At 37.1% G+C, this 23,336-nt stretch overlaps 1 protein-coding gene across 8 annotated transcripts in view; it reads left to right on the plus strand.

Moving 5' to 3' along the window:
• The first annotated feature begins 772 nt into the window (after nt 1-772).
• The window catches only part of PHLDB2 (pleckstrin homology like domain family B member 2), a 140,861-nt gene continuing 118,297 nt past the window's right edge, over nt 773-23,336 (plus strand). For 2 of the 8 annotated variants that reach the window (XM_074214477.1, XM_074214476.1), the window contains exon 1: nt 1,097-1,211. The gene's annotated coding sequence lies outside the window, so the exon portion shown is untranslated. Of the gene's footprint in view, nt 863-1,096; nt 1,212-17,732; nt 17,873-23,336 lie in introns of those variants that run through there. The other 6 variants (XM_074214474.1, XM_074214480.1, XM_074214475.1 and 3 more) reach the window with 6 other exon arrangements.

Raw genomic sequence — 23,336 nt, forward strand, 5'->3', positions numbered from 1 at the left:
TCTGGATTAGAATTTTCCAAAATTAGGATTAAGAGACAGCAAGGTGACTCAGTGGATAAAGTCCTGGTGTCTGGATTAGGAAAACATGAGTTCTAATTCTGCCTGAGATGCACACTATCTGGGTGACCTTGGGCAAGTCTCTTAACTTCTTGACGAGATGGTCCATGGGGGTCACAAAGAATGGGACATAACTGAAACAACTCCAACTTTCTCCAATTGTTAAACACCACAAAAAAAGATCTACTATGATTTCTTTTTCACATATGGGTTTTTTATCTCTTTGAAACTCCAGAAGCGGAATTTGATTCCAGGGACTCAGAGGTTCTTCCTTCTGTCCAATTGGAAAAGGTTGAAGTTGTTGGCTAGGATGGGGTTTGGTTTTGATGTTATTTATCGGGGTACAGATGATTCCTTCTTCTCTGAAACGATTCTGCAGGATCCAACTTTATCACACACCAAGGAAACTGCCCTACAGGCAAACAGTCAAAAGGTGATTGCAGTCACCCCAAGGAGTTCAATTAGCGGGTGTGGAGTAAAGTGCAGATTCTGGCCCATCCCGAAATCCCTAATGAGCATCTGCAGCCTAGGCTTTGAACAGATAGTGTCCTAGAATGGGGCGTAATAACAAGTTCTAGCAGCCCAGCCATCCTGGCAATCTGCCCCCAGAAGTCTTTATCCCCATCTTCATTAATAGGAATAACAACCGTCCTAAGCAGGGTCATAAATAAGGGGACTGGAGCGGGAGGGGAGAAGCAGAGCCAACCACTGGAAGGGAGGAAGGGGGGAGCTGCCCCACAGGACTCCGGGGAAATACCTTTCCTTTCCTTCTCACCCGGGGCCAGGGAGTCGGCGTCCGGGCCGTGTGAGTAGGGTTTTTGCCCCTTGGCGGGGGGCGGGGCGGGAATGAACTAGCCTGGGTGCCTGCGAGGGGCTCCCTCTCCCCCTCTGGCCGGAGTTGGTTAGAGCCAGTTGCGGGGCGGTGAGGAGGAGGAAGAGGAGGAGGTGGAGGAGATCTGGCGGGCCCTTGGGTGGGGGGCCAGCGCTACTCTCTCTGGGTCCGTAGAGGGCGGGCTGCCGCTGGAGCGAACTGACTGAGATTGGCACTTGGCGGAGCGGGGCAGGGCAGGGCAGGGCAGTGCCAGGGCAGACCCGGCAGAGGGGGACGGCCAGGAACCCGCCTCGCCGCCTGAAACAGCCGAGAGGATGACAAGGTTAGTGGGGACAGGGAGGGAGAGTAGCTTTGCTCCTTTTCACCTTTTGCACCAAGAACAAAAACAGGGGCGGGGGGCTGCTGAGGACAGAAAGGAGGCACGGGGTCTGGTGGGAAGCAACTTAGGGTGGGCGACCGCTTGGGGGGCATTAGGAAGGAGGTGTGGGGACCTCTGGGGAAGCTCCTCTTCGCGCTGGATCTGAGGGAGCTGTCGGGAAAGAGGAGCGGATGCTAAAGGGGTCCTCCCCCTTGTCTTGGCTCCCTAGGGTGAGAATATGTGTTGGGTCTGGGGTGCGGCAGTTGGCATCAGTAAAAGAGGGGACAGACGACGCGGGGTTTTTATCCGACAGCCCCAAAGGGAGAGTTTGAGAGATCTGGAGGGGCTCAAGGAGCACCTCCCTTCGGTTGGGACTTGGGGAGAAGTGCAGAACTGGAGTGACCCCGAGGGGAAATGAGACCCATTCCTGACTAGCAGCAGGGAAGAAGAAGAGAGTCGGAGAAGTTGGGTGGGAGCTTCCCGGCTGAGACTTTTCCTCTACTCTGGGTGCCCGGGTTCCCTCTCAGTCTCAAACCCTCCGAAGTCAGCCGCGGCTTTTGTTGCCTTGTTTGACGCAGCCCGGGTTCAACTTGGGAAAACAGAGCCGACGTGCTAAGTACCCTCAGCTGGCTGAGGAGGGGGATGGTCCCCTCGGGTTGTTCTGGTTTGGGAGATTTAATAAGAGATCCAGGCAGTCATTTAGTAAAAGGCGCTGAAGACCTGGCTCAGCCCAGCCAGAGCCAGGAAATTAAAAGGCTGACAGGCAGCAGCTCCAAGGGCTGGGGTTTCCTGTTTGAAAGAGCTTTGTCAATCCAGTCTACCTCCTCCATAAATCAATCTACCCTTTTTATGCAAAAGAGAAACTTGGCAGACAGGAGAAGTGAGACTGGGGGAGAAAAGGGTCGGGTCGGAGGACCTGGGTTCTAATGTGAACTATGCTCTCTATTTCCTGTTGGGAGCATGGCACGGAAATTCACCTGGCTTTAATTTTCTTATCTGTAAAATGGGCTAAAGGGGTGAACTAGTTGACCTCTAAGGCCCTTTCCAGGTTTAAATCTCAGAATCTCTGACTAAGTCTGCTACCTTTTATCCTCCCAGCTCTACCCTTACCATTTTGCTCTAGGCTCATCTCTCATCTCTCACTTCCCATCTCCTTAAGTCCCTAAAAGTCTCCAACCACACACACATAAATAAAAGCTTACTAGAATTGTGTTAGAAGTCTTTGGAAAAACTCAGAAAAATATCGATAGTTATCGATAGTTAATATTTGTGATTCCCCCCCCCCAAGATGGTGAAGTTGATTGAGCATTGACTTTGGAGTCAGGAAAACAGGAATTTGAATCCTGACTCAGACACTTAACACTCACAAGCTGTGTGACCCTGGGCTAGTGACTTAACTCTAATTGTCCCCCTCCAAGGCCATCTTCACTGGTTCATATCCATCCCCTGGACCCAGATGACTCTGGAGGAGAAAGTGAGGGTGGTGACTTAGCACAGCACCACCTCACTCACATACAATTCATATGCTTGTCATGGCATCATTTCTCTGATGTATGAATGACATTTTTCTATTGTATTAAGATATTCAGTGTTTGGGGCTTTATTTGATTTGGTTTGGTGAAGAGTGTTTTGCTGATCTTTGTGTCTTCTTCAGGATTTTTGAATTCAGTTTTGCTGAGAAAGGTCTTACATTTGGATGAACCATGAAGGGTTAAATGTGCATCCTAAAAGCAATAAGATTTTTGGATTCTAGTAGTATAGTAACAAATTGTTGAGTTGGGATAAATAAACATTCAAGTCTTCCAGTATTAAAAGGAACCACTTATTTCCTGGGTGCTGTTGCCCTATCTTGTGACAATATTTATAAGGAGACTGAGTTTGTCTGAAAAACAATACAACCTAAGACTTTTTCAGGTTTTTAACTTAATCATTTAAAGGTGTTTGTGAATGAGTCATAAAAGATGCACATTCGTTATTTCTAGGGAGAAAGAAGAATTATCACACTTGAGTAACAAAAGTACCCAATGCAGCCTTCACCTCTTGAGACCTAGTGGTTTACAAATCCCAGTCATACTGACAAATGGAAAAATGAGATGTTTGGTTTTAGTACAGTCATCATTTTGTTCAATTTGCAATCTTCAATCTGTTTCAAGCAGCTGGCAGCTGTTGCTCCTAGGACGAGGCCCAAGACCTTGACTGTAGGGGGGTGCAATCTGGATCCATAATGGAAGTGGGAGAATAAGAGGATTCAGAGGAAAATTATGGCGAGAAACTCTTCAAACTTCTATCTTCCAGGAGCCTGACTGAAGTCAGAGCTCTTCATCATCCTTTCCTGAACTTCCTTTTATTTACAGAATTGTAGAGGGGGGCAGGGAGGACAGGAAGAGAAAGAGAGATTGAAGGTTGGGAAGGGAGGAAGATAGGGGAAGACAGCTTTTAATTGATTTAACAATTGGTAGCTAAATTGCTTCATTCCCTCCTCCCTTCCAAAAAGCAACCAACAAAACAACCTGAAACATTTTTTCCTAGCTGTGAAAAGAAAGTTTTTTTTTAATCCAAAAGTGCACTGGAAAAGCAAATGAAAGAATTAGATTTCTTTCAAATCTCCTAACTAAACTAACAATGGGGGTTGTGACTTTGTTAATTTTTAGCCCATAGCTTAGTGTGAGCTTGCCAAGCTGCAAACTTGGAAGGAGAATTAGTTTTGCACCTATTCCAACAGCACATGTGTTTTGTGAGTTAGATTGCCCATGCAGATGTGTAAGTCTTTGCCATCCCATAACCTATACATGTCTTCTGCATCAAATAAGAACAAGTTCCAAATGATCAGTTGAATCTAAAATCCCCCCCCCAGAATACTTACTACATTATGGCCTCCGGGCATATTTTAACAGGATTCATAACACTCATTTGGCTCTTTCAAGAACTTGTTTTACAGCATGTACTGGCTCTACTCAGACAGAATGCAGTTTATGGTACTTTAGGCCTGTAGATCTTAGTATTTAAGAGTCACCAAGTATCTTACAGGGGTTAGTTTCTGTAATTGCCCATTACCTTTCTTTAGGTTTGGGTGAGCTGATTTTTATTTGATAGAGGTTTGAAATCCATATATGGCAAAAAAAAAAAAAAAGTTTTTCAAGACCTAAGTCTAACCCTTCTGTGCCAAAGCTATGGGATGTTACATTCAGGATTTACCATATGTAGCCTTTGAATGGAGGCTGATTTGGCATCAGCCCCAGGGGACTGTATAACATATGTCTTGATGAAGCATCGCTATGGAAGAGATGGGCAATTCTATTGTTTGTGACCTGTGACACTCTACCGATGTCTGTACCATACCATCCTGGGTAAAGTGGACAGCAGATGGGTTCACAGACACAACAGATGTTCCTTTTGAAACTCAGGTACAAAATGAAACATTTCAACCAATCAGTTTCAAATGGACACTTATCTTACTGATCCTCAACAGGTGCTACTGGCCTTATGCATTAGAACTACCTGAAGCCTGGGTTTTCGTTGTTATAGAAGTATAGTATGTATATACATAGGGATTAAGGGACAAAACTTCAACTCTTAAACATTTTTACTATTCCCTGATCAAATGAGAGGGAGGGAGGGAGATATGTTAGAAGACCACTATTAAAAAACAGGTAAAAAAAAATGGAAAGGAGCCTAGGTAAAGGGAAACCAGCATGCTCAGAAGGTTGTTCTGTTCTCAGATATCCAAGGAAACTGGGAAAGTCTTACTACGTTGGTAACCCCTACTGGTTAGTCTAGTTAGAAGACTTGAAAGAAATCTAATTCTTTAGTTTGCTTTTCCAGTATACTTTTGGATTTTAAAAAGTTTTCTTTTCAAAACTAGGATAAAAAGTGTTTTAGATTTTTTTGTTATTTTTGTTTTTTGGAAGGGAGGAAGGCATGAAACAATTTAACTACCAGTTTAGCTACCAGGTTGGAAGTAAAGAAACTAATTCCCAGGTTAGCTAATGTTTAGAATGATCTTAGATTAGTCAGAATCATAGAATTTCCTATGAAAAAGGGACCTTAGAGGCTCTCTAATTCAACCTCTCAATAAGATCAAGTATCTTCTCCAAGTAATTAATGACAGAGCCAAGACTCAAACCTGGGTCTCTTGAATTCTTGGTCAGTAGTTTTCTATTAGATATTCATTTCTGAGTTTCCTGGAAAAAGGACAGTAATATACAGTTATTTATTAATTTTCTAGCATTAATTGAATAACATAAAGCATTCAAAATGTTCCATTATGAAAAGGTGCTAAGCAAGTGACTGACAATATTTTACACATGGTCTAACTGATATCAAATATATCTCCTTGATGTTGTAATTTTGAAGTTCAGTTATGATATTTCTTGGTAAGTTAAATTTGGGACTCCTGTATATTGCTGTCCTGTGAATTTTTTTGAACTATATACATTTCTGTATATTTCCATTTTCTGAGCAATTTTTCTGTATTATTTCTTGGATTATGGTATCCTGCTTTTCTTTTCATGTTCTTGTTTCTATAACCTATAGATGATCATTTCTGACCCTTTTTCAAAGTGTAATATTTTTATTTTATTGTGCCTAAAAGATATTTTCCAATCTTGTTTTATTCCATTATTTTTCCTTCTTCCTCAATTTTTTCCTCTTCTACTTTATTTGTTCTCTTTTTGTAGAATCAGCTATTGCTGAAAGAGCTTTCTGCTTTTGTTCTGGTCCTTCCAGTCTTGTTAGATTTGCTGATCACTTCCGTTAGAATTTTAACTCCTATCCTTATTTCTTTGGAAGAGAAAAAGCATAGAGTAATGAGCAGAGGGGCAACTTTAAAGTGAGAAAGTTCGTTTCAAGTTTCACTTCTAACTCCTATGGCTATATGCTCCTGGACTAGTCACTTAGCTTCTTAGAGAGTCAGACAATGAAGACTATATATTACAGAGCATCTACTACTCTGCATTACTAGAGGGAGTTTCCTCATTAGGAATTTTTTATGCCAATAAAATCAGATTGAGTCCTCATTTCTTTGATATTTTCATTTAGGTCTTTGGTTGCTCTTCTTAAACTTTTTGAAGGTTCTTAGAGCTGCTTTGTTATTGCTTGGAAGAGATGCTTGTCCAGTGAATAAGATGGCATTTCCCCAAAATCAGTTGTTCATATTTTTTCATCATGTTTTTCTTGATCCCCTTAATGCTACCTCCTGCCCTTTGGTGAATAACTCCAACTTAGTCTGTATATATCATGTTTATACAAAGTTTTCATATTGTCTTTACTATTGATTATGAGTTCTTTGAGATCAGAGTCTGGTTTTTGCCTTTCTATCTCTAGCACTTTGCAAAGCTGACACCTAGTAGATGCTTGACAAATATTATTGATTGACTCATCAATCAACTTTTGTCTTTCATGTAGTTGATTCTTCTATTGTGTCCTTGCTATAAACATGCTTTTTGTTATAGTCCTTACTTTTTATGTTTTTATTCAGCCTTTATTTTTCTATTCTCCTAGTTTATCAAACTTGGTTGGACAAGATTTGTATCTCTCCAGATGTGAAGATGACTCAGACATTCTCTCTTTATTAGTCCCTCCTCTCTGAGACTTTAGATTGCCTAGAAAAGGTAGAGAATAATGGTTCCACAAGATATTACTGGGGTAGTGAGGCAATTGAATCTCTTTTCTTCTTTTCTCTCCCCACTGTTGTCTCTCTTAGTCTGTCTCTCTCTCTCTCTCTCTCTCTCTCTCTCTCTCTCTCTCTCTCTCTCTCTCTCTATATATATATATATATATATATATATATATATATATATATATATATATATATATATATAATAGTAAAGAGCAGTGCTGTGTACTTCTGGTTTCCTTCCTTCTCCATTGTTCCCCCAGACTCCACACTCCTGAACAGCTGTCCCCATTCTTTCTTCTCTAACTTGAATTTTGTCTGATTCAGGGGCCTCAAGTCTCCCTGAGTGTGGGGGATTCCCCCTGGAACACTGCCATAGGATTAACTCATAAGTTCTTTGTTTAAATCTGAAGCTGTCGAGGGGGATGCAGGCTTCTAGGTGGGTGGGCTGTAGAAGATGATAGGGGAGTCAGGGGAAGGAGTTCCAGAAGAATTAGGGAATCAGTCTACCCATGGAAGCACCTGCCAAGAGATCAGACCCCCAAAGACTGTCCCTAAAGTTGAAGCAGAGATGAGAGAGTGTTATCCTTAACCTATGGAGAGTACACACTGGTACTGTGAGAGATCTGAGTAGGAGTGTTCAGAATGAAGAAATGTCAGTGAGTTGACCTTCAGTTATTTTTCTTTTGTAAAAATTACTTTGTGGGAGGGTCTTTTAATTGTATTCTTCCTATATTTGCTGAGTCAGCAACATTTTGGATTCTTTATGTGTTTTTTATAAGCTACTTGGCAGTGTGGGGTGGAATGCAGTAGCTACAAGTACAGGTCCTGAAGTCAGAAAAATTCAAGTTCAATTTTGACCTCAGACATTTGCTGGCTCCGTGACTCAGGGTAAACCATTTATCCTCAGGTTACCTCAGTTTCTTCATCTATAAAATGGAGATAATAATAGCATCTATCTTGCAAAATTGTTGTGAGGATTAAATGGGATAATTGTGAAGAATTTAGCATAGTGTCTGAAACGTTAGCTATTGTTATTATTATTGTTGTTATTATTTGATATACTAAGTTGAATGGCTAACTTCTTTCTGCTAGCTTGTCCCTCTGCCTTCTCAGAATTCCTGAACTTTTTTTAGTCTCTTATGTGCAGAACCTTGGAAATTAACCATTCAACTTGTGATCTTGGCTTTTGCAACACAAAATATTATTGTCATGGTGGCTGTTTTATCAAATTCCCATCTCTTTGCATTTCTGAAAAATAGCAGTTAGATCTGTGTTTCTTGTACTAAGCATAGTCCCATGAACTGACAAGTGAACATAACTCATAATTGTTAGATTGTTTCAGGTAAGTGCTGACTCTTTGGACCCTATTGAAGTTTTTATTAACTAAGATACTAGAGTAATTTGCCATTTCCTTTTCCATTTGCCATTTCCTTTATAGAGAAAGAAATCTGAGGCAAACAGGGCTAAGTGACTTGCCCAGAGTCAAACAGCTAGTAAGTATCTTAGACCAGATTTGAACTCAGGAAGATGAGTCTACAAGCCCAGCACTCTTATCTGTTATGTTACCTAGCTGCCTTTGTTTAACTCACAAAAGGGGTTAAAAGTATATGGCACCAAAAAAAAAAAGAATCCTGCCTGTAGAGTTGAAGAATCTGAGATTAGTTCCGATCTCTGACAACTAGCTCTTCTGTAACCTTGACTAAGTCCCAGTAACCTCCCTGGGACTTAATTTCTTGATCTGTAAAATAAGAGATTTGGACTTAGAAGATTTCTTATGTTACTATCACACAACTGTGATCCTGTGCATCTGTATTCATAAGGATGATAAAGTACAAAGAAATGGTTCCAAATAATTTCTTTTAGTGGGAATACATGTAGATGCCATGACAACTATTATATCATTTCCATATTCTCTTTCCACTTTTTATTCTTATTGCTCAAATCATTTGGAGGGAGGGGTAAGGGAATGGTGTCAAAGGAGAGATTTAAGTCAACATTTCTTGAACTATTTGCCAGAAACATATTTATTGTTTGTTTTTTGCACTAGCATGATGATTATCCATTTGAAATTAAAGTACAGAGGATGGCTCATGTTTCTAAACATTTAAAAATAAACTTTTCAGAAGAGAAAAGGACACAAAAATTTTGCAGATTACAAAACAAGGACCATACAATCTTTTTGGAAGGCCAGTATGTATTTCTATAATGTGCCAAAAACCTATAATTTCTACAGGTGAACTTTTATACAAATTGTTTACAAACATTTTAGAGAATTTTCCTTGGCACATTTAAGAAAAGAATCTCAAATGAACATGAATAATATCTACAACTTTTTTATATCAGCCATGAATTATATTTGCTTGCAAGGCAGTCCCTTAAAAGTTGCTACCCAAAACAATGACAACACTATGTTCTAGATTGGGGCCAAAAAAAATAAGTTCCTAAGGAAAAATCACAGGAAAATCTTGAGATATGGGGGAAAGATAGGTGGTTGTAAGAGCTGGTAAAGAGTCAGAAACTGACCAGTAAAAAAATGTAGATATTGAATAAGAGATATGAATTTGGAAAGGTCTTTAGGGTATTTGTTTAGGGTTTTTTTTGGGGGGGGAGGTGGTATTTGTTTTAAGAAAGATCATGTGCTGATACTGTTAGTTTTCTTACCCTAGAACCATAGCTGGATCAAAAGCTAGATAGCTTCCAAGCAATTATGAAGTTGAATAGGAAAAAATGTCTATCTTTATTTTCACTAAATGAAATTTAGTATTTCCTTCAATTTTTGAAAAATAATTTTCTGAGATAATTCTGAAAAAAAAATCCCTTTCTGAGAAGGAATCCTTGGCTTCAAAAGCCAAAGGGGTTCATGACACAAAAACATAAAGAACTTCATTGTTAGATGAATTTTCCTCTCCTTTCTCCTTTCTTCAGTCCCAACACCTAAATAAATACTTCAAGGATCTTTGGGTTGTTTTTTAAGGTGGTTGGGGAAGGAAGGGTACTTTGCTGATATAAACCAAAGCCATTCACACCTTTCTAAGTTGATGTGTACCCACCCCATACTTACCCAAATAAAATCATTGCCCAGTGGTAAACTTTTTGGTAATGTCTTTCAGAACTTAGTCTAGATATTTTTAGGATCATAGACTTAGGAGCTAAAAGGAACATTAGAGGCCATATAGTTCAGAGATTTAGAATTAAAGGGACTTTGTAAATCTTAAAATGCTATAGAAGACTAAGATCATAGACTTAGAGCTGGAAGGGACCTTAGAGACTAAGTTTGTATTTCCCTCCAATTTTTCCCTCTCATCCACATTGCTAGAGTCTGTGTTTTTTGTTTTGTTTATATTTTTTGACAATGTGAAAATGTCCTTGACTTATTTGGCCACATGGCCTCACTCACAAGAACACAGGGCTTCACAGAAAACAGATTACATTGGTGACTGGAAGATTTGTTGCCTTGACCTATGTTATGCCTCTGCTGAAACCAAGGCAGGGTAAAGTGGGAGGAATGCCAATCCTTGCATCCTCTCAGCCAACTTAGACATGGTAGGGAGAGATATGCCTTATGAAATGGGGGTGGGGGGATGAGAGTCTAACTGCCTTCCTGGTTAGATCAAGTCTGCCTAACCATTAACAGAGGCAAAGTTTTTCCACAGCAGGGTCCAGGGAATTATAGGCTCTGGGAATGCATAGCAAAATACAGCACATATACACTGTGTTGAATGAGATATCCGTAGCGTATCACATTAGTATGAACTGTGCAGTCCGGCTATTTTCCCAGGGTGCCATGCTGAAAAAATTTACCATGGTCTGGGAATGTTACAGGCTGTAGAGAAGTAGCTGGTCTTATAGATTTTTGTTTGATGATAAGTTTCATCTTCATGCTGCTTCTCAGTTTTCCAGGTCAGTATGTGCTGACTAATGTCATTTTTCTCTTCTTTTGCTTCTCACTCTTTGTCAGATTGGTGAGTAAGTAAAATTGATTAAAGACAGGATCTATTCAATTGAACAAGTGTTTATTGATGAAGGCCAGTTTCAGTTCCTTTCTCTTCTCTGGCACCACCATGTGGTAGAGTTGTTAATAAACAATGAAGCATCTAAAAGGTAGATTAAAAAATGAGACAATAACAATAATTGACATTTATCTTGCACTTTAAAATTTACAAGAGTGGTAGTATTTCAAAGTAGCTAGAGAGTTACCATCGAAGCCAACAAGAGCTGGGTTGAAGTTCTGTCAAGGACACTTAACTATCAAGGTCACCCTGGGCTAGCCATCTAATTTCCCAATTCCTCAGAGAAATCCATAAAAGTATATATTTCAGACAAGGCACAGTGGTGCAGTTAGGTGGTGCAGTAGATAGAATATTGGGCCTAGAGATGAGTTCATATCTAGACACAGACAGCTGTAGACACTTAATAACTGTGTGAACCTGGGCCTACTTGCCAGGGTTGTTTTAATGATCAAATGAGATAATAATTGTAAAGTTCTATTTCTTCCCTTTTGATCATAAAGGAGGGAGGAAGGGATGGAAAGAGAGAGAGAAAGAGAGAGAGAAAGAGAGAGAGAAAGAGAGAGAGAAAGAGAGAGGAGGGGGGAAGGAAGAGAGAAACATGAGTGAATGATAGCAAAGAAAGATTTGGTCCAACCTCAAGTCACTTATCTCAACTTGTATCTTCAACAAAATTGTTGGCTACCATCATGGAAAAAATTCAAGACAGAGTTCACATGAAAGAAGAATTTCCTATCAGTAGCATAATTTTTCAAATGCTATTGTTTGCTTCAATTGCTTTGATTTCTCTTAATTCTTATAGTTTTAAAAAAAAAAACCAAGAAAAAGCTACTCAAAATTAAACAAAAAGAGAAACTTTGAAAAGTGTCTCTTTCTAATGTAATTGGAAAAAATAAAAGAACATTTTTAAAAGAAGAACAAGAAGAAACTTTTCCTAAAACTAAGTCTAAGATTTTTAACATTTGAAATATCTGTCCCTGCTGTCTTCTTGTCATGTCTCACTTTCTTTTCCCTGTCCAAATGCTCTTGTTTGCAGATGACAATTACCAAGATTGATTTGAAATCTAAAAAAAAATTATTGCAGTACCTATTAAATGAGATCCATAATCTCTCAAAAGAACTTTCCCTATTTGGAGGCAGCTAGGTTGCTTCAGCGTCAGAACTAGGCTTGGATTCAAGAGGAGATGAGTTTGAATATTAGCCTTAAAACCCTGGAAAAATCTTGTAACCTTTCTGGACCTCAATTTCCTTATTTATTAAATGAGAGATTAGGATTTATAGCCTCAAAGATCCCATTTATCTCATTTTGACAAATGTTTCATCATCACAAGCACTTGTATTATCCAATATTATTCAAGACAAGGGAAGAAGTAGGACTTTACAATCAACAGGATTCATTAGCTTTAGCTTTTGAACAGATTCTTTTGGGAGAATCATAATTTCCCTGTTTGAATCAAGGACAGAGAAGGTATGGATAGGTCTTACATAACTTAAGTACTTGACTTCCCTATATATGTCAACTGCAGTTTGATTGGTATATTCTGGGCCCCCAGGATGTGATTCCATTTTTCTTTCAGTAGATTAAAACTAATCTTTTTTTGTCTACTCATCTTTCGCTTTATACATTGGTATCTCTTTTCTCTATAGCTATCCACTCCTCTTTTAATCTGTTATTTTTTTGCTCCTTTTTTATTTGACTTCTTTTCTCCATTCTCCTCTTCTTTACACTCACATTCATATTCCCTCAACCCACATGCCATTTCAAAAATGAAATGGAAATAGAAAATAACATATAAATTATGAGGAAATCATCTCAGGGACCACCTTGTCTAATCTAAAATTACAGATGAGGAACAAACATGAGGATCCAGATAATTAAGTGATTTACCCAAGGCCACAGAGGTTTTAAGCATCAGAGATTAAGATATGAACTCTGGTCCTCTGATTCCAGAGCTAATAGTTTTTCTATATATCATGTTGTAGACTTTTAGTTCCTTTTATTTTTATTTTCATTTTCCCAAATGCTAATTGGAGATTATTATTTAATGCAAATAAAATGTGAAAAGTAGTTTCTTCATTTTTTTGCTACTCAATCTCGCATTAAATCACATGAATGATCACCTCTCCAGTGTTTCTGCTTTCCTCAGAATTTCTTAAAGTAAAACACTATGAGCAGTCTCTCTCTACAACAAAATTTGTTGCACACCTGGAACTCTTAAACATTGTGTACCAGCTGGCTTTTCTGGGTAGCATTACTTCTATAATCCACAGAGAGCAACAAGATGATCTGGTCCTTGTATCTTATACTTTGCTGTGAATGCCTTTTCGTTTATGCATGTCATGATTGTGCCATATTAGATGCAGTTCTTGGTTCTCTTCATGAACATTTTATATTTCTTGAGGGGTTTGAGGACAGGCATGTTGCCAATGAAGAGATATCAGCTACCTCCATGGGCAGTTCTCTCGAGGAGAAAAAAATGGAAATATTTTTAGTGCATTTTGGGTAGAGATCCCCATGCAACATGACTGCTAATAGAAAGGGCACCTGCAAAAGTGAAAACATGTCTTTTATCTGCGCTTTCCTATCCTTTTAACATTTAGGCTCATTTGACTTAAAAACAAATATTCATTTCTTTATGGATCTGCATATCTTGGGGTTTTCTGATACTAAAACATTTTCTCCATTCTGAGAGATATGAGATATTTTAATCTGAGTTTAATCATTGGTGATAATATCAGGTCTTCATCTGCTATCATCTCCTTCAGAGGAAACAGTGGAAGGGAGAGAAAAGGGATTCATTCGTTTCTACATTTATAATAATGGCTCATTTCATAGTAAATTGTTTTTTGTAGTCTCTCTGTGGGATTATATATGGACATATAAACACATTTCTGTAAAAATACTTACACACACATACATATGTATATATATATATATATATACATTTATATATGAAGTAGAGGAAGAGTTTAAAGTAAATGAACAGAGAGTTCAGGAAGCTGAGGTGGGGGTATGTCTGAGTGGGTGAAGATAGGGAAGTGTCAGGAACATTTAAAAAGTCTACTCTGGGATGTTTGCAAAGCTGTGTGTAGGAAGAGATATTTGCAAGGAGGAGTCTGTTTGCAAAGATGGGGTCTAGGGTTATTTGCTGAGATGGAGCTATTTGTCAAATGGGGGTGGAGGAGATTTTCAGAAAAGAAAGATCTGTGAAGCTGGAGGATGAGCATGTTTGCAGAGGGGGGAGTTAAGAGGGCAGGGAAACAACAGAGGGTGTTTGGGGAACTTGGAATGAAGAGGGATGCTGAGTTTGGAATTTATTTTTTAAAAAACTGAGGCTAAAAATGCTGGTATTTTCCTTAGCCAATAATTATTATCATCTCTCTTACCTTCTAATGGAGGGATTGAAGGCAAAACCAATCAATCAACAAATATTTATTAGATTTCTATTATATGTCAGATCCTGCAATGTGTTGTCAAAAATGGCTAACAGGACATTTGGATTTTGTATCCATTATTTTCTAGTATAAAACTTAATTTCTGTTGACTATGAATTTGCACTTAATCTAAAGTAAGATTTCTCAAACAGTTTTTTTTTCCCACTTCCCAACTCATTCTCAGGAAAAAATATCTTACTGGAATAATTTCTTACTGGAAAAATATCTTAATGGAATGATGAAACATCTTGAGCAGATGTCCAGATTTCATTAACTATAATAAACAAATTATTTATTCACACTCGAAACAAAAGTATAAACAATGTTTTACTATAAACATTAATACTACCAAGGATAAGTGGAATACCAATGGTCTTATGTAGTTATATTGAAAGTCACCATTTAAAAGAAAAAATAGGCAAAAATGATAATAATGTAGATTTGATAGATGAACTTAATACATAAGAATATGGGTTTTTGGCGGCGGCTAGGTGGCACAGTAGGGGCAGTTAGGTAGTGCAGTGGATAGAGCACCGGCCCTGGAATCAGGAGTACTTGGGTTCAAATCCGGTCTCAGACACTTAATAATTACCTAGCTGTGTGTGACCTTGGGCAAGCCACTGAACCCTATTTGCCTTGCAAAAACTAAAAAAATAATAATAATAATATGGGTTTTTCTGGAGGTAGAAAAGATGTTGAAGATCTATAGATCCTGTTCTTTTAGTAAAAGTTCTAGTTAGTTGAACTAACTTGCTCACAATCACACAGCAAGAGCAGAAATGGCTTCATTTTACCACTATTACCTAACAGTAGTAGGACATACTATGTCCTACTAAGTACTTTGTAATTGTTTGTTGAGTGTGGAAGATCTGGATCTGAAACCAGTGTAGCATGTTTTTATACCATCGATTTCACCTGTAGTATGTATTTCAGCAATTTGAAAGATCCTGGGAAAAATATAATACTAAAAAATATTAGATGAAAGAACAAAATAGAGGAAAACACAAATGAGAAGACCCACATTTTAATTTTCAAGATTAAAATTCCTGTCTTTAAATTGCTTAAAGATATATGTATACATGCATTATACTTAAATATTTCTAGGCTCATATTTGTTTTTTAATTTATATAATAATAGCTAAATTTATGGTGCTTTATGATTCACAAAGCATTTTACAAAAATCATATATTAACCTCATAATAAGCATGGGAATTATTATTATTATTATTATCTTTATTTTACAGATGATAAAACTGAACAGAGTTTAAATGACTTATCCAGGGTCACACAGTTAATAAAAACAGATTTGTTTGGGTTTTTTTTTTTGCAAGGCAAATGGGGTTAAGTGGCTTGCCCAAGGCCACACAGCTAGGTAATTAGTAAGTGTCTGAGACTGGATTTGAACCCAGGTACTCCTGACTCCAGGGCCTGTGCTTTTATCCATTGCACCACCTAGCTGCCCCCAGAAAACAGATTTGAACTGAAGTCTTCCTGATTCCAGGTCCAGTGTATATGCATTTTATATATGTATGTGTACATTATATTACATTCATATTTGCATATATATGCATCTTGTTTGATCATTTCAGTTGTAAGTTTTCATGACCCATTTTGAGGTTTTCCTAGCAAAAATACTGAAGCAGTTTGTCATTTCCCTCCCAAACTCATTTTACAATTATTTATATAAACAAGAAACTCTCTCTAGTAGATATATGGAGAGTATCTCCCATATTAATCAAGGATCCAAGATTTTTGAACCTTTCAAACTCCCAAAATGACCTCCAAGACTAGAATGGCCATCTCAAGACTGATGCTCAGTCACTATAAACAGAAAAAGGAGAAAAGGCAATTAGGGTCCTGAATTAATTTTCTGATTTTTCCAGGTTTTACTACAATGTGCTCTCTAGCCCATTGTTGGCAAGGGGAGGGGAAAGAATAATGCTTTCTCCCAACCCCTCATGGTGGAATTATTTGCCACATGTCCTGAAGAATTGAAGTAAGAGAGTTTGCATGTTATTTCTCTTTTCTAATTCATGTCAGAAAAGCATCCTACCTCCTTACTACAGTCACATATTGGGTAGAAGGACCAAGGGACTATCAAGGATTTGTTGTCAAATGTCAAGGACTGATCTTTTCAGCATTAAGCTATACAAGGTCCACAGAGTCACTTGAAGCCTCCAGAAAAGTTCCGTGAATTCTTTATGGAATGGCCTGTATAGATCCATTGCCATGTATATTTTATGTGGGACAAAACTTCTACATGATGAATGAATGAAAAAAAATGAAAAGGCATTCACTCATTTATATGTATATATATATATATGTATATATATATACATATACATATATATATGTATACTCAATTGTGGATACATAAACTTCTATTTGAATGCTTTTCAGCAAACTGCTTTTTGTTTTGTTTTGTTTTTGCAAGGCAATGGGGTTAAGTGACTAGGCAATGGGGTTAGGTAACTAGAAACTGTCTGAGACCGAATTTGAACTCAGATCTCCTGAATCCAGGGTCAGTGCTCTATCCACTGTGCCATCTAACCACCCTACACTGCTTTTCAAAGATAATAAGTTGCTGAAAAAGAGGAAATGGTATTGGATAGAATAAGATAAGAAAGCTAGATTAGACTAAGTAGATCTAGAAAGAGAACATCTGTGCTGAAGAAATATGGTTTTGTGGATATTGATGGATTCCTGCCTAAGATATCTGAAGAATGGGAAGATAGTAAGGGTATAGGGAAATTTTCAGACCAAGCTTGGCCAATAAAACATTAGTACTATAGATCTACATGCCTTCAATCCCACCCATACAAAATTGAGTAGTCTCCTATATATATATATATGAATAAAGAGCATTTTTTAATTTAATTATTTATTTTTTTCATCCATATGCACATGTATATTTTTAAGTTACAAAATTTCCTTCACGAGCAGTCAGGTTAACATTGTATATACATATTTTTGATAAAATGTTTACAGATACATTTTTGGTATGAGGAATTAGGATTAAGGGAAAGAGATACATGAGATAATTTTTATAAAGTGTTCATAAAATTTTTTTGTTTTTATTTTGTTTTGTTTTGTGTTGTTTTGTTTTTTCTTCCTCTGGATGGGGATAACATTGTCCATAGCTGGTTTAATATGAATGTCTTAGCTCTCTGAACTGCTGAGAGGGGCTGCTTCCATCAAAGTTGACCATCTCACAATGTTGTTGTTAATATGTACATTGTTCTCTTGGTTAAGGTGTTTTTTATAAAAATATTAGTAAGGATTAAGACTTCGGCAAGTAATATTCTAAAATGGACTACAATCTAACAATTAGTTGAAAGATAGAAAGTGAGATCCCACTGGACTTACAGTTTAATGATTATAAAACAATTTGATGGAAAAACTTCAACTAAGGACTTTTTTTTCAGAAAGTTGTCTACCATCCATTTATCCGTACCACTCAGGATCCTAGGAAGATGTAAAAATAGAAATAACACCAAAGGGGTTTGCTACTGTGACTGAAAAATCCAATGAAGAGTCCAAATTGAAGGGAGATTACTTATAAATGGTGAGATCTTCCTAATGTACTTGTTTGAAGATACCACTTTTTCCATTTCCTCAGTGATTTGGTTTGGTGTCCCTGTATAGAATAGACCTTAAAATCTCTCTGAGTTGGGGGGAAGTGGATGAAATTTTTCAGTAGATTGTCTGCATTGTGCCCTGAATTTGTTTACATAAAGAAATGTAAATAAATCCTAAATCACAGTGGTTCTAGTATTCACAGTTCATATAAATGCATAGATGGAAACATGGTTTTGAAAATAATCTGTTTTACTAAGAGTTAGTAGGTTTTGTGTTTGGCAGATGCACTTTGAAAGGAAATACAAGTCAGAAAGGTTGAAAGGGATGGAATATGAGTAGGATTTTTCAACAAAAAAGATTTCTGTGGTTCATTTTTTAAAACTATTTTCTTCTATAAAAAACAATCATGGTTACTTTGTTTCTGCTGTTTCTACTTCTTCTGCTGTTGCTTCAGTGGTGGTGTGTGTTTCTGGGGCAAATGTTATCCATTAAAGATCTCTTCCTAACTGTGGCATTTTTTTGATGTGGGAAGGATGCAGCCTTGGAGTAATGAATAGAAAGTCAGTTTGAGTCAGGAAGAGTTGGATTTTGTCCCTCCCTCTGATACATATTAGCTGTGTGATCCTCTATTAAATTACTTAACTTCTCAGTGCCTCAGGCCAACCATCTAAGACTATAAATTGAAGAACAATTGCTCATTTGCTTTGATAGAACAGATGCTTCACCAGGAGTTATCTATATCAGTAGTTCTTAAAAGTGCAGGCCATGGACCCAAAGACCCTTCCAGGGGGTCCATGAGAACCAAACTTTTGTCTTAACAATACTAAAATGCTATTTGTCTATTAAAAAAAACCTGCCCCTTTTCAACTACATATCTGTGTGCATTTAAATTTTCTTCATTATACTTCAACCAGAACAATATGTCACACCAGAATGAATGCACAGACAGGAGAATCCAGCTGTCTACTATAAAAGTAGACAGAAGGTTTATTGTTAATTTAAGTGAATTAATCAATATTTTAAAGATAAATTTTAATTTCTAACTGTTGATGTGGGTAGATTTAACTTACATAAACAAAAGCATAAGGTTGTTGTGAACAAAAAGATCTTTGTAAAAAGCTTCATAAATCTTAAAATAGTAAATAAATAGCAACTATTGTTCCTGCTACTGCTATTAAAAACTTTTCTGGTGCTCTGAAGTTTTTAAATCTAAGGTCCTAAAACCCAAAAGTTTGAGAACAGCTGCTTGACACCAATGCATTTTACAGACCTAGACAAAGCAAAACAAACCAAAATACCAACAAAGTAGATTAGAAAATAAATGAAAACGTTCCTGCACATTTTAACTTCATTCATGTTTAGGCTTTCTATGTGTTTTCCTTGATGGTGTTTCAGATGTGTACCAGATGGCTACTGCTCTTTCTTTGCCAAGCCTCTTCTGTGGGTCTATATGTAACATCCATATACAGCAGAGAGTCTGGAACTCTTACTTGCCCAACAAAGGCATTCAAATGGTCACTATATAAAACTTTACACAGGATATTCAAAACACTTAAAGTTTAGAATTTAAGAAGTTAGTTAAGAGAAAGAATTTTGTTTTATCATTTTGTTCCTAGAATGGGAGAAAGAGAGGAGTTCTAATGACTTGAGTAGGTGACAGAGTAATGATCATTAAATTTTCACTTAGATCTGACTTCTTCAGAAATCTAAAAACACTAAACTAAAAATCAAAAACATTAAAGTCACAATTAAAAACTGAATTTTACATGCCAAGTAAACATTAATGATTTTAAAGTTTGAAATGATTTCAAAGGTTGAAACGTAAGATTCTAAATTAAACTTTTTGAAAATATCTATTTTGAAAATAAATAAAGATTATATATCCCTATAAGTCTAAGGCTATATGGAAGAGATGAAATTAACCCCCAATATAAATATTATAAATATAGTGATTTGGAATATGAGATAAACATTGAGATTATTTTGTTTTTGTTGTGAAGCCTTTGCTTATTTATAGGGCCAATTTCCTTGGACTTTTCATTAATTTATGCTTCATTTTTGCCAATTATTACATTGGTGCCATCTTTTTGAAATTGTGTCCTATCACTGAGATACTGTTCCTATTCTAGGTCATTGACTAGATTTTTTTTTCTCCCAAATATAATTTAATGATATCATCTTTATGAAGTTTTTATAATGATTATGATGATGATGATAATAATAATAATAATAATAATAATAATAGACTATAGACAGTGCTTAAAGCATTTTCCTCAGGATAAATGACTTGCCTAGAGAAAGTATCTGAGGAAAATTCGAATCTAAATACCGCATTCTATCATACCCACACTACCTTATATAATTGAAAAAGAGGCAGCACCAGGTTCATCCAGAAGAAAATGTTCTCTGTACAAAAAGCCAACAGCAACAACAATAATAACTACAACAAAATGGTCTCTGTCTTTAAGGACCTTATATTATCCTGGGAATACGATACAAAAACATACAAAACATTTTGAAAAAGGGAAGAAGACTGAGGTAGGAGAAAGGGGAGGGCATAGTACACCTGAGCGAGCCTTTAAGAAAGCATAAGATTCTAACTGGCTGATGTAGGAGAGAATGTATTCTAGTCATGGGAGATAGTCTTTGGAAAGTCTTTGGAGAGAGAGAGAGAGAGAGAGAGAGAGTTTTACACAATAGGTAAAGCATTGGACATGGAAGGAAAGAAAAGTACTTGCGAGGTGACCCTGGACAAATTTCTTAAATTATCTCAACCTCAGTTTCCTCATCAATAAAAAAGACATACTATCATAGGAGCTATCTCAAGCATTTGGTGTAAGGATCAAATGAAATAACATAAAGTGTTTTGCAACTGGAAAGTACTATTTAATATTGTTATTGGTCTTATTGTTAATTGGAAGATCTAGATATGTTCAAGACACAGTGACCTAATGAATTTATCAATAGAGATTATTAGTAATTCTTCTATAACTTAAAGTCCTGAGTTGACTGAGGTTTAGAGGATTGAAGTTAATTGTTCTTGGTCCCTTGGACAAAAAATATCAGAAACATGATTCAAATCCCAGTGTTCTTGACTTTCAATTCCAGGGAAGTTCTTCTAAACATAGTTTGGAAGTTCTTCTAAACAGTTTTAGAGCTGGGGAAAAATCTTATTACTTTTTGATAATGCCCATTTTAGTGCCACTAACATTTTATTGATACTATACCACAAAACTATCCCTGAAATAAATGCCTTGATTTCTACATGTCAGCTTTGGTTTATATTTGAGTATCTATGAGTAAGCAATAACAAGAAGTATTCATTAACTACTTAGTATCCAAGCACAGTACTAAGTGCTAGAGATACAAAGCAAAAAGCGATTAGCAGTCCTCCTTCCAACAACGAATTTTTCATTCTAATGGGGGAGACAAATTGTGCACAAATTGGCATGATGATGATGTTTGTCCCTGAAGAAGACCTTGACATCAGGGAGGTGATGCCATGAAAAGCAAGTGAATTGGATTCAGTTGAAGAGGTTCTGTGCTAAGTCACCAACCTCACTTTCTCCTCCAGTCATCTGGGTCCAGTGACTAGATATGAATCTGGATGACTGGAGATGGCCCTGGATGCCAGGCAATCAGGTTAAGTGATTTGTCCAAGATCTCAAAACTAAGAAATGTTGAGTGTCTGAGGCTGGATTCAAACTCTGGTCCTCTTGACTCCAAGATCAGTGCTCTATCCATTGTGCCATCTAAGCTGCCCAAATTGGCATCTACCAGATAAATGAATAGTCAGAAGATAAGAAACTTCCACAGTACTCAGCAACTTAGGAGTGAGGACTGCCTTCTTGGAGGAGGTGAGATTTAAAGGCCATCAATGATTCTTCTTGCTGTTCATTCATTTCGGCTGTATCTGACTTCATGACCCATTTGGGGTTTTCTTGGCAAAGATACTAAAGTTATCTCCCATTTCCTTCTCTAGCTCATATTTCAGATGCAGAAACTGAAGCAAATAGGATTAAGTAATTTGTCCAGTGTCACACAATAAGAGTCTGAGACTGAATTTGAACTCAGATCTTCCTGATTTAATGTCCTGTGCCCTATCCACTGTGCTACCTAGCTGCCCAGAGATTCTTAGTAGCCGTATGGTAGGAGGGAGAATATTCCTGTCATGGAGGTCAGCTAGTGACTAGATATGGCATGATTTGGCATCTGAATGGATATATGATTATGGCAAGGGATTAAAAAAGCAAGTTTGCTACTAATTGTTGCTTTCCTATGCTTTTGTGGTTTATTTTGTGCTCACATACTACTGATAAAGTTTTAAAATGGAATTAGTAAGTTGGCCTTCTGGGCATTTTTGGGAAATGAGAGTCATTTTGAACAGTTGGGGAATATGACAGTGTGTTCATCTGGTTTCATTGTTTAAAATAGCCATTTCATTGTTTAAAATAGCCTTTTATGGAAGTAGTGCAGTGAGTATCTGTGCCTGGAAAAACCAAGGAAGAGGACCTAGATAACCCATCTAAAATTCAAGAAGTGTTGTAGTTTGCATTCTAATGTTTCAAAAGACTAAATGTTTTAAGGATAGAAGGAAACATTTGACTGATTTTAAATACTCTTTTTTTTCTTTTTTCTTTTTAGTTTTTGCAAGGCAATGGGGTTAAGGCAATGGGCTTGCTCAAGGCCACACAGCTAGGCAATTAAGTGTCTGAGAGCAGATTGGAGCTCAGGTACTCCTGACTCCAGGGCTGGTGCTCTATGCACTGCACCACCTAGCTGCCCCAATTTTAAATACTCTTAAAGCACATGCTCCTAGCAGAGTGACTTGACTCATGCTATAAACTAACTCATATTTAGCTATTTTGTATATATGTGTGATTCATTAATTTTCTATTATACTTTGTAGATGTATTTTGCACTTATATCCCCAGTCCCTAGTGTAGACACTAGTTTACAGCAGGTACTTAAGAGATATTATAAATTGATAGTTTAGAGGCTTTGTGGTATAATGGAAGAGTGGAAATACATTGAGCGATTTCCCCAATGCCATCCAGATACTAAGTAGCAGAGTTCTTCATTCCTATTCAGTGCTTTGCCAAACTGGGTCTCACTGTTAAGTATATGTGATGTTTTGCACAGATCCAAGGACCAAAAGAAATCAAACATACTGAAATAAGTATCAATAAAATTATTTTATATCTCTATTTTTTTACATAACAGAATTTTTCTAATTGGTGGTTTCTAATTAGAGTAGATAAAAATGAGTAGCATTAACAAATATGTATGTGACCAAAATCAATTTTAAAGCTACCTTTAGATTGTCATGTTCCACAGATCATCTTGGATGTCTACTAAAGCCATTAGGTACCTAGATACTTAAGTATCATATTTTATTACCAGTGAATGCTACATTGAACTCATATTGCCTTCTTTATGTTTCTATAGAT

The sequence above is a fragment of the Macrotis lagotis genome, chromosome 1 (genome assembly GCF_037893015.1).
Source record: "Macrotis lagotis isolate mMagLag1 chromosome 1, bilby.v1.9.chrom.fasta, whole genome shotgun sequence".
NCBI classification, from domain to species: Eukaryota; Metazoa; Chordata; class Mammalia; order Peramelemorphia; family Peramelidae; genus Macrotis; species Macrotis lagotis.